This window comes from Musca domestica, unplaced genomic scaffold, assembly GCF_030504385.1.
Source record: "Musca domestica strain aabys unplaced genomic scaffold, Musca_domestica.polishedcontigs.V.1.1 29, whole genome shotgun sequence".
Taxonomy (NCBI): Eukaryota; Metazoa; Arthropoda; class Insecta; order Diptera; family Muscidae; genus Musca; species Musca domestica.
Genome location: NW_026712296.1, coordinates 6,501,454 through 6,522,714, shown reverse-complemented (window position 1 = coordinate 6,522,714; position 21,261 = coordinate 6,501,454). Strand labels below are relative to the sequence as shown.

The 21,261-nt window shown below is 34.7% G+C and overlaps 4 non-coding genes across 4 annotated transcripts; 1 reads left to right on the top strand and 3 right to left on the bottom strand.

Moving 5' to 3' along the window:
* Positions 1-7,278: 7,278 nt before the first annotated feature.
* On the top strand, positions 7,279-7,350 carry TRNAQ-CUG (transfer RNA glutamine (anticodon CUG)). The gene has a single exon. It is a non-coding gene; the product is annotated as a tRNA-Gln (tRNA).
* A 6,608-nt stretch (positions 7,351-13,958) lies between these two features.
* TRNAQ-CUG (transfer RNA glutamine (anticodon CUG)) lies at positions 13,959-14,030 on the bottom strand. The gene has a single exon. It is a non-coding gene; the product is annotated as a tRNA-Gln (tRNA).
* A 489-nt stretch (positions 14,031-14,519) lies between these two features.
* TRNAQ-UUG (transfer RNA glutamine (anticodon UUG)) lies at positions 14,520-14,591 on the bottom strand. Its single transcript has one exon. It is a non-coding gene; the product is annotated as a tRNA-Gln (tRNA).
* A 6,544-nt stretch (positions 14,592-21,135) lies between these two features.
* Positions 21,136-21,207, bottom strand: TRNAQ-CUG (transfer RNA glutamine (anticodon CUG)). The gene has a single exon. It is a non-coding gene; the product is annotated as a tRNA-Gln (tRNA).
* Positions 21,208-21,261: the final 54 nt, after the last annotated feature.

The window sequence follows — 21,261 nt, the reverse complement described above, 5'->3', positions numbered from 1 at the left end:
TCTTCTTAACAACTTTTAGCAGTTACGACTATTCAAAATCAACATCGGAAAAAATAAATATATTTTACTCCACGGTAACGAACGTTAACGGTTGTTTCACAAGTCATCGTATTTTTATCATAGCCTCAGCCAAATAAATACAGATGACAACAATACTACGGGTTATAATCATAAATTGTCGATTAACGTAATACAGAACTTTCCTGAGAATCGGCTACTGTAATTTAGCCGGTGATGTTAATATGGCATTATTTATTTTTTTTTTACTTATTACTTAAGTATATTTTTGACTTATTATTTAAGTATATTTTGACTTCTGTTATGATTATTCAAATTGTTGACCCTCTATGAAGTAGGTTCCGAGGTAATGGACCAATTTCGTATCGGATCTAAATAAAAATGATATAAATATTGTGAAGTGCCAGGTTTGGTTACTTCCTTCACTTTATATGAGATATGTGATAATTTTTAGAAAATGTTGAAATGAGGTACCACATATAGTCGACCGATTTATTCCATTTTCACACTTCATCCGACACAGAAAAAAATATTGGTATGACAAAATTACAGAAAATCGAACATTTATACCCAATTTTTTTTTTGTTATGACAGATAGAAGTATTAAAAATTGTGACTCTTTGTGGGTGAGATACCAGAAGGGGTTGGCAGATGTATATCATCTTTCAACAGATCTTGCGTTAGCAAAAATATTTGTATGTGTGAAATTTGAAGAGAGCTGTATGCTTATTTCGCTTTCCTTGAGCGTTTGGTTTTTCAAAATCTTGAACCCTATGTGATCCGATCTCTATCATCTTTATAACAGATCTTGTGTTGATGGAAATATTGTAATGTACCAAGTCTAAAAGGAGTCGGATGTTAATTTCGAGTTTTTTATGAGCTCCAGAGATATTCAAAATTTTGACCCTTAGTGGGAAGGTACCAAAATGAGTGGATCGATATATTCCATCTTCACACCAGACCGTGAGTTAATAAAAATATTGTGATATATGTTATTTGAAGACAATTTGACTCTTACATCACATTTTTATATGAGTTATAAATATTCAAAATTTTGTTCCTTTGTGGGGAGGTATTTGATGGAGTAGACCGATATCGTCCATTTTCTAGAACTGATAGAAATATTTGAATTTGCAAAGTTGGAGCAAAATCGGATTATCTTTGTATGCAGTAAAATATTTTTTCTCAAAATTTCGACCTTATGCACTAGCCGGCCAACCAGACGCACCGACGGACGGATGGACGGCCATCGCTAGATCGACTCCAAATGTTCTGAAACGGATTTGGCCCAAACGGACCTAGAGTCTAAAACCGTCATTTCGATGTGGCACGTTTTGGCCGCATCGAATGATATACATATACCCTCTCTAGCCATATGGCTGAGGGTATAATCAATGTTTTAATATCTATGAAGTGTTATTCGATTTAAATTTACCTAAGGTACTTGCCGACAGAACATTGATGGGTATCTTTTCGCAATATCAATTATGAATATTATTTTCGTAAAACCTGTTCCATTTAGAAAGCACGATATTAACTTTCTTCTTCTTGTATCAGTTTGATCTCGATTGAAGATGGCACTGACATGGTTTCATCGCCGATTCCTAACTATTATTAGAGTTATACAAATACTAAGTTGATCGTACCACAATTTTCAATACTTATATCGGTCATAACTTGCGAAACAAGACAGTCATTCTTTACAACTTGCTATATCTTAATACTTCTCTCAACGTGATATGAATATGGAATTGATCGGAATTTACGATTTCGCATAAAATTGGATAAAAATGTTAAATTTTCTTGTAATTTTGCCCATACCAGTATTTTAATATGTATTAGATGAAGTGTAAAAATGGAATACTTCGGTCCTCGGTACCTCACGCACACTTCAAAATTTTCTAAAAATTATCACATATCTTATATAAAGTGAAGGAAGTTGTCGATGTAGTCCAAACCTGGCACGTCGTAATATTTATATCATATTTATTTAGGTCCGCTATGAAATGGACAATATTGGCCCATTTCTTCGAGAGGGCCAATCATTTGAATAATCATAACAGAAGTCGAAATATATTCAATTAATTAAACATTGCCTGAGGGTGCACATCTGTCGCCAAACCGGCTGATATTTATACCCTACACCAAATAGCGGTATTATGTCTTTGTGCATTTGTTTGTAACAGGGAGAAGTAAGCGAGATAGACCCATAGTTACTTTTCATAGAATCACTATCTAGGACGATTTATGCATATCAGTCCATCCGTCTGTCTATGTATATTTGTGAACAAAATGCAGGTTGCATTTTTTATCCGATGGAGATGAAATTGTCCAAACAATATTTGTTTGGCCCAAGGACGATCTCATATATATCTTCAACCCATTTCGGGTCTATTGTGCACCAAATGGCCAATATCAGTCTAAATTACCTGAATTTTGGCACCTCTGACCGAATTCAGTCTATAAGCAAGTACATCAAATTTGGAGAAAATCGGTTCAGATATAGCTCCCATATGTATGTTTCATCCGATTCGGTGTTAGAGTCTCTCACATGCGTAATATGCACTCCACAACAATGATATTTGATACGGGGCATCAGATACTGCTCGAAAATACCTCTGCCAATTTTTTTCTTTACTGGTTTAAATTTGTTTTAAATAGGGCTAACTCCGAAATGTCCCTTATGGTGCAAAAAGTTTAACATAATTCAAATTGATAATTAACAAGTAAAAAAGCACATAATTTCGTCGAAAAATGCCGCTCAAACTCCGTTACATGGTGGCTATGAAAATACAGAATATCGAGATGATATACAAAAGCGTGGACCGACATGGACCATTTACGAGCTTGATCTGCCTACTAGCAAAATTCACATACACTTTGTTGGGTCTCACATGAATTTATATCGAGGAGTTACGAGCGGAATGATAAAGTAAATATACCCTCCATTGTGGAGGGTATAAAAAGTGTCTTATTATGTACTTACCATTTATCTGGTCAAAACCGAATAAATATTTATGCTTTCTAAGAATTATGAAGTGTAAGATCGTCGTCATTGTTTTCTACAACATGGACGCATGTTTGGCTTGTGTTGCTGATGTTTGTGGCCATGTGCCGATGCTGATTCGTACACATCTGTGCTGAAGTTGTACATGTTTGTGGTCGAACGGACAGGAACGTATGCAGATGATTTTCGAAACCATATCGGGATGGTCCAATTAAAAACAAGTAAAAAAGCAGTAAGTTCGGCCGGGCCGAACTTTGAATACCCTCCACCATTTGGAACGAATTAGAAAATTTTCAAAAAAATAAAATCCATTAAAAATTCTTTTAAAATCTTTAAAATATCTAATATAGGAAGGTGCCGATATATGGGGGGATATACGATATTGTGGACCTATAAAGACAAATCTATGTCTGAGTGTAAAGTACTCACAAGGAACTCCTTGTGTGGATTTTCAGATAATTCCATTGGAAAAAGTGACTAAAATCATCAAAATACCGAATATAGGGGAGTACCGTTATATGGGGGCTATACGATATTGTGGACCTATATAGATAATTCTCTGCCGAGGGATAAAGTACCCACAAGGAACTACTTGTGTGGATTTTCAGACAATTCCATTGAAAAATGTGGCTAACATCATCAAAATACCGAATTCCGTGGGGTTACCGTTATATGGGGGCTATACAATATTGTGGACCTATATAGATAATTCTCTGCCGAGGTATAAAGTACCCACAAGGAACTACTTGTGTGGATTTTCATACAATTCCGTTGAAAAATGTGGCTAACATCATCAAAATACCGAATATCGGGGGTACCGTTATATGGGGGCTATACGGACGGACATGGCTAAATCGTCTTAGAATTTTACGCTGATCAAGAATATATATATACTTTGTTGGATCTAAAAGGATTATTTCGATGAGTTACAAATGGAATGACGAACTTAATATACCCTCCATACTTTTTTTGGTGGAGGGTATAAAAATGAACTTTTCCATTTCCCGACATTGATGATAATTAGTACGAAACTTCATACACATCCATTATATATTTGAAAAATTTTGCGAAATCGGCTACAATTTTCTCTTGTAGCATCCTTATCACATTTTTCCGAATATTAAATATTTGGTCACATTGAATATTTGGACTATACCAAATAGTGGAACTGCACTGAAAATACCTGGTCCATTCGGAGACCAGAAATGGGGGTGGCATAATATTGAAACTTTATCAAATCGTAGGTAAATATAAACCAACTTCGTTCACAAGACACCAATTCACATTATTCTAGTCTTCTGTCTTAATTCGTTTCGATGATAAATAAAAAATAAATACTTCGTAAAATTAAAATGAAGTGAAAAAATACATTAAACTTTTAATGTAAATTCATTTTAATTTAAGTTGCTATTATATATTATTACATTCAGATAATTCTTAAATATGTGTACGAACACATACACACAGACGTAACAAAATCCATAGATAAAGATAATAAAAATATTCACCATATTGCAGAAATCAGATTGTTATTATATCAATGTTTATAGGGCACGTTGTGCCATAATTCCTATTGTGAATAGAAAAATGTTTAACTTTTCAAACCACTTTCGAAAAACAACCTCCACTAAACACAAGAATATCTTTTTCGGAGAAAAACAAATTATATCGGCAAACTAATCCTTAAGTATACATAATACTTATTTACAATATTGTCGTTAGGTCCTTCAATTTAAAAAGGGTTGTGAAGCCAGCTAAATATTTTTTCCCCTCCACCATTTATTTGGGAAAAATCACCAAACATGGGAAGAAGAATGGAAAAAAAATTAAATAATGTAAAATTGGCAGTCTGGCTTCAATACTACAAGTAAAACATTACCATGTACATAGTTTGTGATGTAGAAAATTCCGATGATTAAATTTTGTAAGAAAAATATAAAACATTTATTTGAAAGTAAAAACAATTAGAACTCAATAGAATGAATGATCGAAACAGAATGAAAAATGCCTTCTTGAAAATATTAACATGACAAATATTTTCAAGGTCAAAAGCCATAATTTTTAAATTTTTTTAATTTTTATTGAATGAAAGCAAAAAATGTCGAATTAGCATTAAATTTTAGAATACGTTTAGATTTGTTCGATTGGTAACCTTTGGCACGAATTATGGCCTTCAAACGGCCAATGAAACCGTCACACGCTGCCCGAATGTTGCTCTGCGGGGTTTTGGCCCATTCCCGGCGTAGCGCTTGCTTGAGGTGATCGACACTTTGATATTTTTTAGTGCCAACATTGCTTTCCAAAATACTCCAGACGCAATAGTCCAACGGATTGGTATCCGGAAATTTTGGTGGCCATTGTGCGCTGGAAATCAAGCGAAGAAACTCATTTTGGAAACATTCTTGGAGGGCGCGTGCTGAGTGCGATGGTGCTGAGTCCTGTTGGAATGTCCAAGTTCTGCGGAAAAGATGTTTGCGTGCCCAAGGCTTTAATACACCCTCCAGAATATTTTCGCGATAATACTCGGCATTTGTTCTGATGCCACGGTCGATTAATGCGAGTGGAGAGCGAACATCGGCGGCGCTTGAGTTCTGGTGGCCAACCAAAGGTGCACCTCTTTGGCAAATAAACACGATCATTTTATTAGTTTACAAACTGCTGGACAACGAATGTTTTCTCATCGGAGAAAACCAAATTCGGCAGCTCACCACTTTCGGCCAAGCGAAGTAACTCTTTAGCTCTTTTGAGTCTATTTTCTTTCTGTTGCGGTATAAGTTATTGCACTTATTGAAATTTCAATGGCTTTACCCCGAGCTCATTTTTCAATATTTGCCGAATTGAATATTGCGATATGTTCAGCTCACGAGCCATTTATCGCCCACTGCGAGGCGGGGTTTGATCATGTCGCTTCTTTACTTTTCGAAGCATTTCTGTTAATGTTGCAGTTTTCACTTCCTTGACGTGGGACTACGCTACCAGTATCACGGTAACGAGTGATGGTACGAGACAGAAACGATTTATTCACATTTAAATGGTGGATTGCTCTAACGATAGCCAGTAGTGGTTTCTTAACTGGTTGATCTTCAGATGACTTTTCAACCAATTTGTAGTTAGTTGTAGAATAATCTATTTATAACCAATGATTTTCTCAACAGTTTGAGAAAAGTCCCGCAGAGAAGTTAGTTCATAAATGCATTATTTTTCAACTAACTACAAATTGGTTGAAAAGTGATCTGAATATCAACCTGTAGTGGTCACTTAGCTTTATGATCTCCAGATAACTTTTCAACCAATTTGTAGTTAGTTGACGAATAATGCATTTATAACTAACGACTAGTTGAAAATCCCGCTGGGGTTTTAGTTATTTGTGCATGCATACACGTACACACATACTTATAAACAAAATCAAATCCATAGATAAAGATAAACCAATTTTTTACCATATTGAACGAGTTTAATCCAAATTTATATTATAGTAAAGTTTTAAGAACGCGCTTACTCCATAATTTATATTGTGAATTTAATAACATGAATTTTTTTAAGGGCAAAGAAATGAGGCAATGCCGAAAATGAGTTCCATTCTTATGCTCGTTTAGTCCTTTCAATCTAAAAGGGTTGTGAGACTCGCTGAATAAATATTTCTCTCACATTTTCTTTGGAAAGTGGTAAAATACAGGGAAAATGGCAATAGACCTACAAATCACAACCTAAAGAAAATGAACATTTAAAATGTACCATCGCATTTGTACAATTTTTATTTTTTTTTTCCAAAATCTCTAAATGTATAGAAAATATTTTCGAAACAAAAAAAGTATTCACTGTTCGTCGGGTTCGAAACTGTTTCTGATAGAAAATCCTTGATAATAAGGAAATATATTAAACAAGAAAATAAATCTCTATTTCTATAATTTATAAAGAAAGCAATTGCGTCAATGTTACCAAAAAAAAACGATAAAATATTTCCTAATTTGTATTTCATTTCCTAGCTGCCTCCATTGAGAATACACAATGGTTGTTGAATCAGCTTCTAGAAACTGAAAAAATAAACTAATGTAATTAACCACGTATCTAAAAATTTGACCACTACTGTATATTCGGATGATTCGAATGATTGGTTGTTGAATTAACTAAACCGTTTCTTTCACACCCCATAGTTTTCGAATAAGAACGAAACACATTTTGTAGAGATTAAAACGATTTGTGTGTCCAAGGTCACAACTATAAAACCGCAATTTATGGCAGCTGTGATGTGTGGTTCCATGGTGTAATGGTTAGCACTCTGGACTCTGAATCCAGCGATCCGAGTTCAAATCTCGGTGGAACCTGAAGGAGTTTACTTTTTGTACTCTAATGCAATGTCATATTCTGAAAATATTTTATTTTACGAATATTTAGCGACATTTTGCCAAAGTGGCGCAAAAGTAAACTTCCGATTTTTTGGGATATAATTGAAAAGAGGTAAAATTTCATTTTTATACCCTACAACACAATGTGTTCGGGGTATTATAAGTTTGATTGGGCCAAAAATTATGTAACACCTCGAAATATTGGTTTCGCACATAGGAAAGTATATATGGATCTTCCTATCTCTCCGAGCTGAGTCGATCTAGCTATCTATGTCCGTGAATGGAATGGAGGCTAGGGTCAGAATAGAACCCTATTTCTTTTGGAGATGATCGCGTAATATTTAGGGGTTGAAATGGACCAAAAACTAGATGTTAGGGCTGGGCAGAAGCCTTCCAATTTTGATGGGCATCAGGTAATATTTAGTGGGTAAAAAAGACCATAAAATTTGTGTTAAATAAAATTCCAATTTTTCATTAAGCCGCGAATATTTTTAATCCCGGCGAAATCACAAATAGACGAACAGGTCAATTCTGACCGTTACATAGATGCCGATAGTAATATATTAGGATTTGAAATGGACCAACAACCAAAAATTTTCCTGATTTTGCAGCCGTTATAAAGGTCACAAATAGAAACCATTGAACACGAAATCTCGCATAAAGTTAGAGTTTAGGACAGCGGGTAGAATGGACTAATTTAGTGTGAAAAAATACCAGCATTACTCACAGGCGATATCCGAAATACACAAAAGGCTTTTATGCTGATTTCGTTGACGAATATAGCCAAATATCGTAGACAAGCAAATCATTCTTGGGCTTCTTGCTTTTGGAGATGATTGCAAAATATTTAGGGGTTCAAATTAACCAAAAACGGAAATGTTTTTCCGATCACACAATTGAAGCCAATCGACACGAATGTGAAGAGAGTTAAGAACAGGGAAGAATTCTAGCATTTTGGATGACCATTGGATTATATTTAGCTGTAAAATGGACCACAACAACTAACAGCCCGACGGAGTGCATAAATATTGGACAAATGTCCCTAGTCAAAATCCTAATTTCAAAAGCGAAATCTTCCGATATGGATTTGGACCAGAGGGCTGCAACGAGTATGCAAAAATTCAAGCATACTCGGTTTCTTACCTGATTTTTGTTGATGCAGTCGTTTAGTTTGATCTGAATGAAATGACCGTTTTCGCTTCGGATCGAATCGAACGCTCAGTTTGAATCACTTCACTCACAATCAAACATGAGCGTTCGAGACGGTTTGATGTGTTCAGCAACGTGAGTTGATCGAACACATGAATGTAAATGAGCAATCACAACCGTGATTGTCTTCTTTGAATCGAGTTCGCTCAGCGTCATTGTTTATTCAACCATTTAATCAAGTTAGGACAGTTTATTTTGACTTTTTTAATATTTGAAATGGAAGAATATTGTGATAGTGCGAACGAAATTGTTGCAAGCAGAAACTACACAGGTGTAGGTCAACGAAGAGGTCGAAGTTTGTGAAAAATCTTGACCAATATTGTAAAATAAAAAAAAATATTTAAACATTTTTAGTTTTCTAAATACCAATGATGTGTTTCTTTATTAAAAAATTTAATTTTTTTTTTTTTTTTTTTTTTTTTTCAAATAAGTCACTGAAGTCTAACACACCAAAACGCCAAATAAAACGAAAACATTGTTTAAATATAATTTGCACCAATTTTTTTTATGGGGACAGCTTTTAGTTATGAAATCCTTTGTAAAATTACAATCATGATTTCGCTCAGTTTCGAACATTTGTGTTTTAATCAAATCAAATCACTCACTTAACTGGGATGAATCAAACCGACAAGACTCCTCATAGATGATCGACCCGTTATGAACAATTCAACATAAGTTCGTAAACAAATAACTCATGTAAGCTGTTTGATTGCGATCACAAAACTTCGATCAATACATGTTTGATCACATCTTTTTCGTTTGGCTTGAGTAACTCGAATGAACATGTTGCATCTGACCGACTGATTGAGTTTGATTGTATTTCCACTGTGTGTGATCAAGCCTACTCGATCATACTCATTGCAGCCCTCTGATTTGGACATAGGAGGACTTCTAACATATTGTAGTTTTGTAGGGTATAACATAGTCGGCCCCGCACGACTATAGCCTTTGCTTACTTGTTCTTGTTGATAGTGTTGTAGGGTATTATAAGTTTGATTATGTAACACCTCGAAATATTGATTTACCACATAGGAAAGTATATATGGATCTTTCTATCTCGCGGAGCTGAGTCAATCTAGCTATGTATGTCCGTCCGTCTGTCCACGTTAATTTATAATCTAGCTACAGGTCGCAATTAGGGTCCGATCCCCACGAAATTGAAAATGGAAATGGGGTTAGGGTCAGAATAGAACCCTACTGTTTTTGGAGATGATCGCAAAATATTTAGGCGTTGAAATGTTTCAAAAACAGAAAAAAAATCTTAGATTTAATCTTGCTTTACAGGCCACAATTATAGACCAATCGAAGGAATATTGCATGGAGTTAGAGTTTAGCGCTGGGCAGAAGCCTACCAATTTGGATGGTCATCGCACCATATTTAGCGGGTAAAATATACCATACATTGTATGTACGAAAATTTAAACGGCGAATATTTTTAATCCTGACGAAATTACAAATACACGAAAATGTCACTTCTGACCGTTACATTGATGCTCATATGCAAGGTATATAGCAAAATATATACAAACTCTTACATCAAAGTAGGAAATGCTATTTAAAACCCTTATAAGTCAAGAACCGCTGCAGAGATTTTCACAATTCTCATCCATTCGGAATGGTCTCTTGCCAGAAAAGATAAAATCTATGAAAAATCGCGTAAAAACATGCCATAAAAAAGTGAATATTTTTTGTTACATTTTTTCAATTATTGTCATATTTTTTAATCGCATGCGATATTTTAAACTTGACATACAATTTTGAATTGTACTTTTGCTAAAGTTTTTTTACACGCCCCATGTATTGAAGGTATTATATACAGGTCGCAATTATTGTCCCATCCTTTCAAAATTTTGCATGGGGGTAGTGTCAGAATTAAAAATTAAAAAAGCTTGAAATGAACCAAAAAAAAAAAAATTTCCCTGATTTTTCAGTCGCTCTGAGGAGAAAGTTAGGTACAGGGAAAAGTCCAGCATTTAGGATGACCATCATATTATATTTAGCTGTAAAATGAACCACGACTTTTATGAATTTATTTCGAATACATAACAACACAGCGGGGTGCGTAAATTTAAATCTTCCAAAATGAATTTGGACATAAGGGTCTTCCAACATATTGTAATGTTGTAGGGTATCACAGAGCTTCAAAATTTGGCACAGTAGTTTGTATTGTGTCTAGGATGGTTGGTTTTTAAAATGAAATACATCGGTCAACGCTTCGGTAGCTCCCGATATTCGGCATTTCGATGGTTTTAGCCACATTTTTGCACCAATTTGTCCAAAAATTGGTATTTGTAGTTCGTTATGGGTTCTAGCTCCAGTAGCGGAACATTTAATATGTGGATCCTCCATATAAGGGTATTCGTTATTGTTATGATTTTTGGCACATTTTTCCACAGGTTTGTCCAATAAATTGTATTTGTTGATTGTAATGGGTTCCAGCTTCGGTGACGGAACTGACCACGTTTTCGTATATCCCCGATATAACGATACCTCTCAATATTTGGTATTCTCAGGATTTTAGCGACATTATTAGCCGGAATTATCAAATTACGTATTTGAAATTCGTAATGGGTACTACAACCGATAACAACAAATTACTATACAGGTCCACGTATTCGTATAGCCCCCATGTAACAATACCTCTCAATATTCGGAATTTTAATGATTTTAGCAACATTATTTACAGGAATTGTTTCAAATTTTGTATTGGAACTTCGTAATGGGTACTACAGCCGATGGCAAAAATTACCTATAAAGGTAGACATATTCTTATAGATAGATATAGATTCGATATCTCCAGATATTCGGTATTTTGATAATTCAAGTGACATTATTCACCCGAATTATTTCCAATATCGTATTTGAAATTCGTAAAGACAGAAAATTGTCTTTGCAGGTCCACGACTTCGTATAGCCACCATATAATGGTACCTCTTAATATTCGGTATTTTGATGATATTAGCGACATTTGAACTTCGGAATCGATACTGTAGCCTATGACAAAAAATTACTTATGCAGGTCCTCGTCTTCGTATAGCCCCATATATCGGTTATCATTAATTACGAATTTTTATTCCCTACGACACTATATGTTGGGGTATTATAAGTTTGATTGGGCCAAAAATTATATAACACCTCGAAATATTGGTTTCCCACAAATGAAAGTATATATAGATCTTCCTATATCGCCGAGCTGAATCGTTCTAGCTATGTATGTCCGTCCGTCCTTCTGGTCGTCTGCCCATGTTAATTTGTAATCAAGCTACAGGTCGTAATTATGACCCGATCCTCACGAAATTCAAAATGGAGGTGGGGTTAGGGTCAGATTAGAAGGGGTCGGATTAGAAATATTAAGGGCTTGAAATGGACCAAAACAGAAAAAATCTTGATTTTGCTGTTGCTCTACAGGCCACAATTATCTACCAATCGAATCGGAATTTTGAATGTACTTAGAGTTTGGGATTGGACGGACAGAGACCTACCGACTTGGACGGTCATCGGACAATATTTAGCGGGTAAAATAAACCATAATTTTTATGTAAAAAATACGGAAATTTCCACTTAACCGCCAATATTTTTGATCCTAGCGAAATCACAAATGCACGAAAATGTCGCATATATAGAAAAAAATATTTACAATCTCATATATCAATGAAGGGGATGTTAGTTAGACAGCTTATAACTCAAGAACGGCTGGGGAGTTTTTTTTACAATTCTCACAAATTCGGAATGGTTCCTTGCCAGGAAATTTTGTAAAATCTAAGAAAAAAAAAGTGAATATTTTTTATTTTTTGTTATATTTTTTATCGCATGAGATTTTTTTATATTTGACTTAGAATATTGAACTTTGATTAATATTTAATATTTTTCTCCTTACAACACAATGTTTTGTGAGTATTATATTCAAGTCACAATTATCGTTCGATTCTCAAGAAATTTAGCATGGGGATAGAGTTAGAGTTAGAATTAAAGCCTATTGGTTTTCAAGATGTATATTAAGAGGTTGATATGGACCAAAAATTACAAATTTCCCTATCTTGTAGTGGCACTACAGGTCACAATTAAAAACCAATCGACACGGAATTTTGCAAGTTAGGGTTTAAGACAGCGCTGAAGTGTATCATTCTGGACGATCCTTGAAATATATTTAGCGGATAAAATGGACCACAACTTTTGTGTGCAATTGTTTTGGATACCTATCAGCACGACATAGAGTGTAGATATAAGGACAATATGGCATTATTTCAAATAATCGACTAAAATGAGTAGGGTATCACATGGTCGTAGGGTATCACATGATCGGTTATTTGTGAATTTTTAAATGTGAATAAATCTTTTGTGTCTCGTACCATCGCTCGTTACCGTGATACTGGTAGCGTAGCCCGACGGAAGAAAACAGCAACATCAGCAGGAATGGTTCCAAAAGTAAAGAAGGGAATTGATCCAATCCCGCGTCGCAGTGGCCGAAAAATGGCTCGTGAACTGAACATATCGTAATATTCCATTCGGCAAGTATTGAAGAATGAGCTCGCAACAGAAAGAAAATTTACTCAAAAGAGCTAAAGAGTTGCTTCGCTGTGCCGTAAGTGGTGATCTGCCGAATTTGGTTTTCTCCGATGAGAAAACTTTCGTTGTCCAGCAGTTTGTTAACAAACAAAATTATCGTGTTTACTTGCCAAAGAGGTCAGCTGAAAATGTGCACCTTCGGTTGGCCACCAGAACTCAAGCGCCGTCCATGGTGATGGTGTGGGCCGCCATAACAGCCTATGATCGCTCTTCGTTCGTATTAATCGACCGTGGCATCAGAATAAATGCCGAATATTATCGCAAAAATATTCTGGAGGGTGTATTAAAGCCTTGGACACGCAAACATTTGAGCCGCAGACCTTGAACATTCCAACAGGACTTGGACATGCCATCGCATTCAGCACACGCCACCCAAGAATGGTTACAAAATGAGGTTCCTCGCTTCATTTCCAGCTCACAATGGCCACCAAAATCTCCGGATACCAATCCGTTGCACTATTGTGTCTGGAATATTTTGGAAAGCAAGGTTGGCACTAAAAATACCAAAGTGTCGATCACCTCATGCAAGCGCTTCGCCAAAATACCGCAGAGCAACATTCGGGCAGTATGTGACGGTTTCATTGGCAGTTTGAAGGCCATAATTCGTGCCAAATGTAACCAATTGGAACAAATCTAAACATATTCTAAAATGTGATGCTATTTCCAACATTTTTTGCTTTCAATTAATAAAATTTAAAGAAAAATTTAAAATATATGACGTTTGAGTTTATTGCAGTTCTTTATCTTACCCTGTATAATTTATTTCATTTGCTTTTATTTATGCAGTCATTGCCAAAAATAAATCATTTTTCAGGTTCCACCGAGATTTGAACTCGGATCGCTGGATTCAGAGTCCAGAGTGCTAACCATTACACCATGGAACCGCTCAGGAGTGCTTTGTTTAAACACCAATATTAACAGGAATGGATTCTAATGCGCATGTGACCTGATAAAATCCACAATATCCACACATTGTGGATTTCTCTGCGACACACACAGATACATATTTATTTTAAAACACCCCTAAAATATGTAATACAATTTTTTCATAATAAAATATTTGCGAGGTTTATTGTACCAAATCGATTAATATAAAAATATACATGGTATATTTATAAAATATTTTAATGTGAATTTAAGTGAAATTTTAAAGTTTTCAAAAGACACAACATTTTTTTAACGTTTTTTTAAATAATCTTAATTAAAAGGCTCATATGAATATTTTATCTATAAAATGAATATATTTATTTTATATAAAATACTACCCCGCATTTTTATTGGGGGGATTCCGCTCTTTCTTGCTGAACATATAAATATATTTATTATTTACCAAAAATTTAAAAAAAAAAATTGAATAAAAAGCTTATGATTATAGGTTCTACCGAGATTTGAACTCGGATCGCTGGATTCAAAGTCCAGAGTGCTAACCATTACACCATAGAACCGGTTGATGACATGGTGTTTAAAATCATGTTTTTACATTATTCTTGTCAATTGTAGTACATTAACTCAATTTGAATTTATGTAATAAGTACAAATATCGTGGGGCGATCTACCTGTGGGGAATTGAATCGCATTTAAAATAATTGTTTAGCTTCATGACAACGGACTATTTTAACATGAGGATAAAAAAGTATGAAGGAAGGAATATGATTGTCCATCCCTGCATTGCATTTCAACTTGTTAGAAGCTATTTCTCGTCAAATAAAATTTAAATAAAAACACTTTTCTCTGTGTGTGTGAGTTAAAAATGTTTTGCTTTTTTGTTTAAAGTGTGAAATTTATTGGCACTATTGCGGTTCTTTTGTTTGGCCGTGACAAAAAATATTGAAGTAAATATACCATATGTCTAGAGAGGGTATGTATCATTTGATACGGCCAAAACGTGCCTCATCGAAATAACGGTTTAGACACTAGGTCTCTTTGGACCAAATCCGTTTCAGAACATTTGGTGTTGGTCTAGCGATGTCCGTCCGTCCGTCCGTCTATCTGTATGACTGGTGCGCACGATAACTCTGGAATGGAGTATCCGATTTGATCCAAACTTGGTACATCGTGATATTATTGTCAAAGTTAGATCGAGTTCGGAGATGGAAAATATCGATTCATTTCATCTGGTACCTTCCCCACAAAATGTCAACATTTTCAAAGAAAACAATTTACTGCTAAGTATTTGCATTTGCATCGGTTCACTCCATCATTAGTCCGATTATCTTCAAATTAAACACATTTTACAATACTTTTATTAAACCAAGGTCTGGTGTGAAGATGAAATATATCGGTCCACTCCTTCTGGTATCTCCCCCACAAAGGGTCAAAATTTTGAATATCCATTAAGTTCATAAAACGCGGAATTAAGTTTAGATTACATTCAGACTTGGCACATTTTAATAATTCCATCGACACCAGATCTGTTATAAAGATGGTAGGGAGATCGGACCATTCCTTCTGGTACCGCCCCACAAAGAGTCAAGGATTTGAATAACCAAAACGATTATAAAATCCGAAATAAGCATCCGGCTCTCTTCATATTTCACACATCCTATTATTTCTAACTAACACATGATCTGCTGTGAAGGTGGAATGTATGGGTCCACTCCTTCTGGTACTTCCCCCACAAAGGATAAGAATTTTGAATAACAATTTAGCTTTTTACTTTACTTTTTAACTTGTTTTATTGTATATTGGATATATCGAAGCACGATCATATATGTTCTCCCAGTCTAAAAACCTGTTACAGCTAAATCAAGCTCAATCAGCCGGTCCGATGTAACATGTTGATTCCAGTTGGTCAAACGAAAGGAAAAAATTGTGAGCAAACACGAACTCATCAATGCTCTGTGTTCGCAATCAAAAAGCTCACTTGAGTGATTTGTTTACAAACTAATGTTGAATTGTTCATAACAGGACGATCACCTCGAACAAATATGTTAGATTTGTTTTTTCCTCCATCATGGAAGGAGGATGATACAGCCTACATTATTTGACGTAGAACTTTAAAATTTAGCACAATAGTTTGTATTGTGTCTAAGATTGTTGGCATTGAAAACGAAATATATCGGTCCACCTTCTGATAAAGCTTCATATAACGCTACCTCCCGATATTTGGTATTTTGATGATTTTTGCCGCATTTTGATTGGTGGCAGAACCTTAGTTGTATAGGTACTCCTTTAGTATTTTCAGTATTTTAATGGTTTTAGCCACATTTTTCGACAGATTTGTCCAAAAATTGGTATAGTTCGTAATGGGTTCCAGCTCCAGTCGCGGAACGCTGTGTATGCAAGTCCACGTTTTCCTATAGCACACATACACAAAATTTTCACTGGTATTTGTAGTTCATAATGGGACCAACAACCGGGACTAAGCATTTGGTAATTAAAAGCGGTCCCCGTTGAATAAATTTGAACAAATGGTATATAAAGGGAAATTTTTAATTCACTTGTTTTTTTTTGTGTATTAGACTTCAATTGGCTTATTTCTAATTCTTTTCTGTTTTAAAGAGGAATGTATAAATCGTATTTAAACAATAAAAAAATATATATATATATATTTCATCCATTCAATTAAGGCTGTACAGTTTATTTTGACTTTTATAGTATTTGAAATGGAAGAAAATTGTGAGAGAGCAACCGAAACTGTTGCAAGTGGAAAATTCACACTGGTAAAATCAAAAAAAAAAATTATATATATATATATATATATATATATATATATATATATATATATATATATATATATATATATATATATATATATATATATATATATATATATATATATATATATATATATATATATATATATATATATATATATATATATATATTTTCTTCCATTTCAAATACTATAAAAGTCAAAATAAACTGTACAGCCTTAATTGAATGGATGAAATATATATATATATTTTTTTATTGTTTAAATACGATTTATACATTGGGGATCTTCATAGAATCACATTCTGAGCATTCTGTGAACAAAATGTTTTCTTTTTTTTGTTTATAGCGGTTCTTTTGTTTGGCCGTGAAAAAAAAAATATTGAAGTAAATATACGATATGGCTAGAGAGGGTATGTATCATATGATACGTCCAATACGTGCCTCATCGAAATAACGGTTTAGACCCTAGGTTTCTTTGGACCAAATCCGTTTCAGGACATTTGGAGTCGATCTAGCGATGTCCGTCCGTCTGTCTGTATGGCTGGTGCGCACGATAACTATCGACGGGGATCTTCATAGAATCACCTTCTGAGCCGTCTGTTCATGTATTTTTGTGAACAAAATGCAGATCGCATTTATTATCTGATTGAGATGAAATTTCCAAACAATATTTGTTAAACCCAAGGACGAACCCTGTTGAAATTGGTGAGAATCGGTTCAAATTTAGATATAGCTCCCATATATATCTTCAACCGATTTGAGGTTTATTGTGCACCAAATGATCAATATCATTCCAAATGACCTGAATTTTGGCACATCCGACCACATCAATCTTCAAATTTGGTGAAAATCGGTTCAGATTGGAGCTATAGCTAGCTCCAATATATATGCTTAATCCGATTTGGGATATTAAGACCCTCACATGCATAATATGTACTCCACAAGAATAAAATTAGGTATGAGATACAGCCTAGAAATACCTCTGTCAAGTTGTATCGAGACCGAATAAGATTAGGATATAGCACCCATATATATCTTATCGGATATGAGGTTTTTTGTGCACCAAATGGCTAATATATCTGGTAACAATATCAGTAACAGCTCAGAAATAAAAAAAAGAAAATTTTATCAAGATCGGTTCAGATTTGGATAACGCTTCCACATATATCTTTCTCCGATATCAGGTTTATTGTGCTCCAAGTGACTAGTATCAGCTCAAACGAACTGAATCTTGGCAATTCCGATTGAATTCATCCTACTTAAAATTTGGTGAAAATCGGTTCAGATATAGCTATAGCTCCCATATAGATGTTTCATCCGATTTGATGTTATTATATGCACTCCACAACAATGATATTTGATACAGAACATCAGAAACAGCTCGAAAATACCTCTGCCAAATTTTATCATGATCGGTTCAGTGTTTTATAAACCTTCGATATACATATTCATAAGATTTTACGATTATTGTCCACCATATATGTAATATCAGCCCAAATTGGATAGATTTTTTCACATTCGACCGAATTTTTTCATTTAGGGAAACTCGGTCGGGTATGCACTATACAGCAATGTTATTTGGTACCAAATGCACAAAATCCCCCGTCAAATTTGATAAAAATCAATTCAGAGTTGGATCTCTAAAGCCATGATACGCATTCAACTAAGGTTCATAGTTTGTACGATCTGCTAAATACTCATAGTGGTGTAGGGTATCATATAGTCGGCTACGCCCGACTTTTGACCTTTCCTTACTCACTCTTACAATATTAACTCAATTGCTGCGACTTTACCACTTCCAGTCATATGTAATTTAAGTAAAATCAAGTTTGAATCGCTGATTAACACTTTATGCGTTGGTTTTATAAGTGACGATGTATATTTTCATTAAAGCAATCAGTAGGCAAAAAATTGTGGGAGTGAAACCTTAATAACGAAATAGAAAGTAAATGTCTCCAATGTCTTGTAGCATATAACTATTCGATTTTCTGTTGAGTTTTGTTTAACAAAATTCAACGATGCTTCTGACGTAGACATATGATTGTAGCATGCTCGGTTCCCGTCACCTGATCGCTCGTCGGATGGGGTAGGTTCTTGTCTATAAAAATATGATGCGATAAAAATATGAAAAAAAATAAAAAAAATTCATAAAATACTACAAAATCTATATTAACATCATTACTGGCATCTTTTTATGAGATTTTTTTAGATTTTATACTTTTATGTCAAGAGGGCATTCTGAATTGACAAAATTTGTCAAAATCGGTCCAGCCATTCTTGAGATATAAGCATTCTAGCTAACATCCCTTTCCTATGTACATATATATACATTGTATAAATTTCGCTATATATATCCGATATATTTACTATCGGCAGCGACGTAACGGTCAGAATTGACCTGTTCATCTGTTTGTGATTTCGTCGGAATTAAAAATTTTCGCGGTTTAATGGAAAATATGACTTTCATTTAACACAAATGTTATGGTCTATTTTACCCACTAAATAATATTACACGATGACCACCAAAATTGAAAGGCTTCTGCCCAGCCCTAAGCTCTAGCTCCATGCTAATCGATTGGTGCATAATTGCGACCTGTAGAGCAACTGCAAAATCAGGAAATTTTTCAGTTTTTGGTCCATTTCAACCCCTAAATATTATGCGATCATCTCCAAAAGAAATAGGGTTGTATTCTGATCATAACCCCACCTCCATTTTCAATTTCGTGAGGATCGGACTATAATTGCGACCTGTAGAGTGATTACAAATTAACATGGACAGACGGACGGACGGACATACATAGCTAGACCGACTCAGCTCGGCGAGATAGGAAGATCCATATATACATTCCTATGTGGGAAATCAATATTTCGAGGTGTTACATAATTTTTGGCCCAATCAAACTTATAATACCCCCAACACATAGTATTGTAGGGTATAAAAATGTTCTGCTGATGTTTACGATCATTTTAGTATACGAAAAATTAATTAAATGTCTATATCGTACTGATACGTGTGTCTATCATGGAATTCATGCAATCTAAACTGTAACAGGTGGCGTTGCAGAGGAGGTCATTGACCTACACTGCAATAGGCTCAGTTTTGACAAAATGAAATATGAAGAAGTACAAATGCAAAATAATTTGTTAAAAGGAATAGAGCGAATCGACATTTAACTCCATTGAACGTATATTGTTGTTCTTTTTTCTCAGCGCTGACTATTGTACCTAGGTCTTTCAAACTGTACCCAGGTGAGGTTGGTAATTCTGAGTTTTAAGGTTTAGGTTATTGCATTTTAAATGGCACTATTTCCAGGAAATGGAAAATTTTTATATCCTAAATTTTAGCGTTTTTCGCGAAAATTTATGATATAAAAATATAAATCGGTTCGTATATAGCTATAGCTTCCATACATATTGTTCATCCGATTTGATATTTTTGTCCTCTGCAGCCGTAACAACGTAACAACGATATTTGTGGAAATATATAAAATACAGCACAAAATACCTTTCCCAAATTTTATCTAGATCGGCTAAGATTTGGATATAACTCCTATATACGAAGATATTCGTCCGATTTGCCTTTTATTCCCATGTAATATTTGCCCAAATGTTCAGATATAGGTATAGCTTCAACATATATTGTTTATCCGATTTGTTATATTTGTTCTCCACAGCCGTAATATGCACCCCGTAACAATGACTTTCGGGGAAACACATCAACTACAGCTCAGAAACACATTTGCCAAATTTTATGAAGATCAGTTCAGATTTGGATAGCTCCCATATATATATATATATATATATATATTTTTTTTTTTTTTTTTTTTTAAATTTGTATGATTTAGTTCTCACAAATGCCCCATAAAATTTTTTTTCTTATGTGAAGCTCTACTAAATATGCAAAGGGATGTAGGGTATTATAAAGTCGGATATTATAAGTAAGACTTTGTTTACTGGTTTTTATTGTTACATTTGTTTACATAATGTAATCTCTTAGACTGTTTAACAATCTGATGGACTATGGGGTGTACACGCTCCCTACGTTATGCGTTATGGTGAGGCGATAGGTGGAAAAAACCCTTATACCACCCCAAAGTATCTTTGTGTTTTCTACATTCCCTTCCTACATCGGAGTCTAAGGGCACTTTCAGCCCAAGCAGGTCCCCCACCAGCACAATGGGCAGTGTTGCGTATAGAAGTACTGTTATTGATCGGCAAATGAAGGGTATATTTTTAAATTTTGCTTAAGGTCACTGGACTCACTCTTCGTGAGAAAGGGGATGTTTTTAGTATTTATGTTACACATATCCAAAAATAAAAATTGAAAAGTGTAGGTCCCACCGAGATTTGAACTCGGATCGCTGGATTCAGAGTCCAGAGTGCTAACCATTACACCATGGAACCCGTTAAGGACTCCATATTGCAAAGGATAACAAAAATTATGTTTTAAACGCCGAC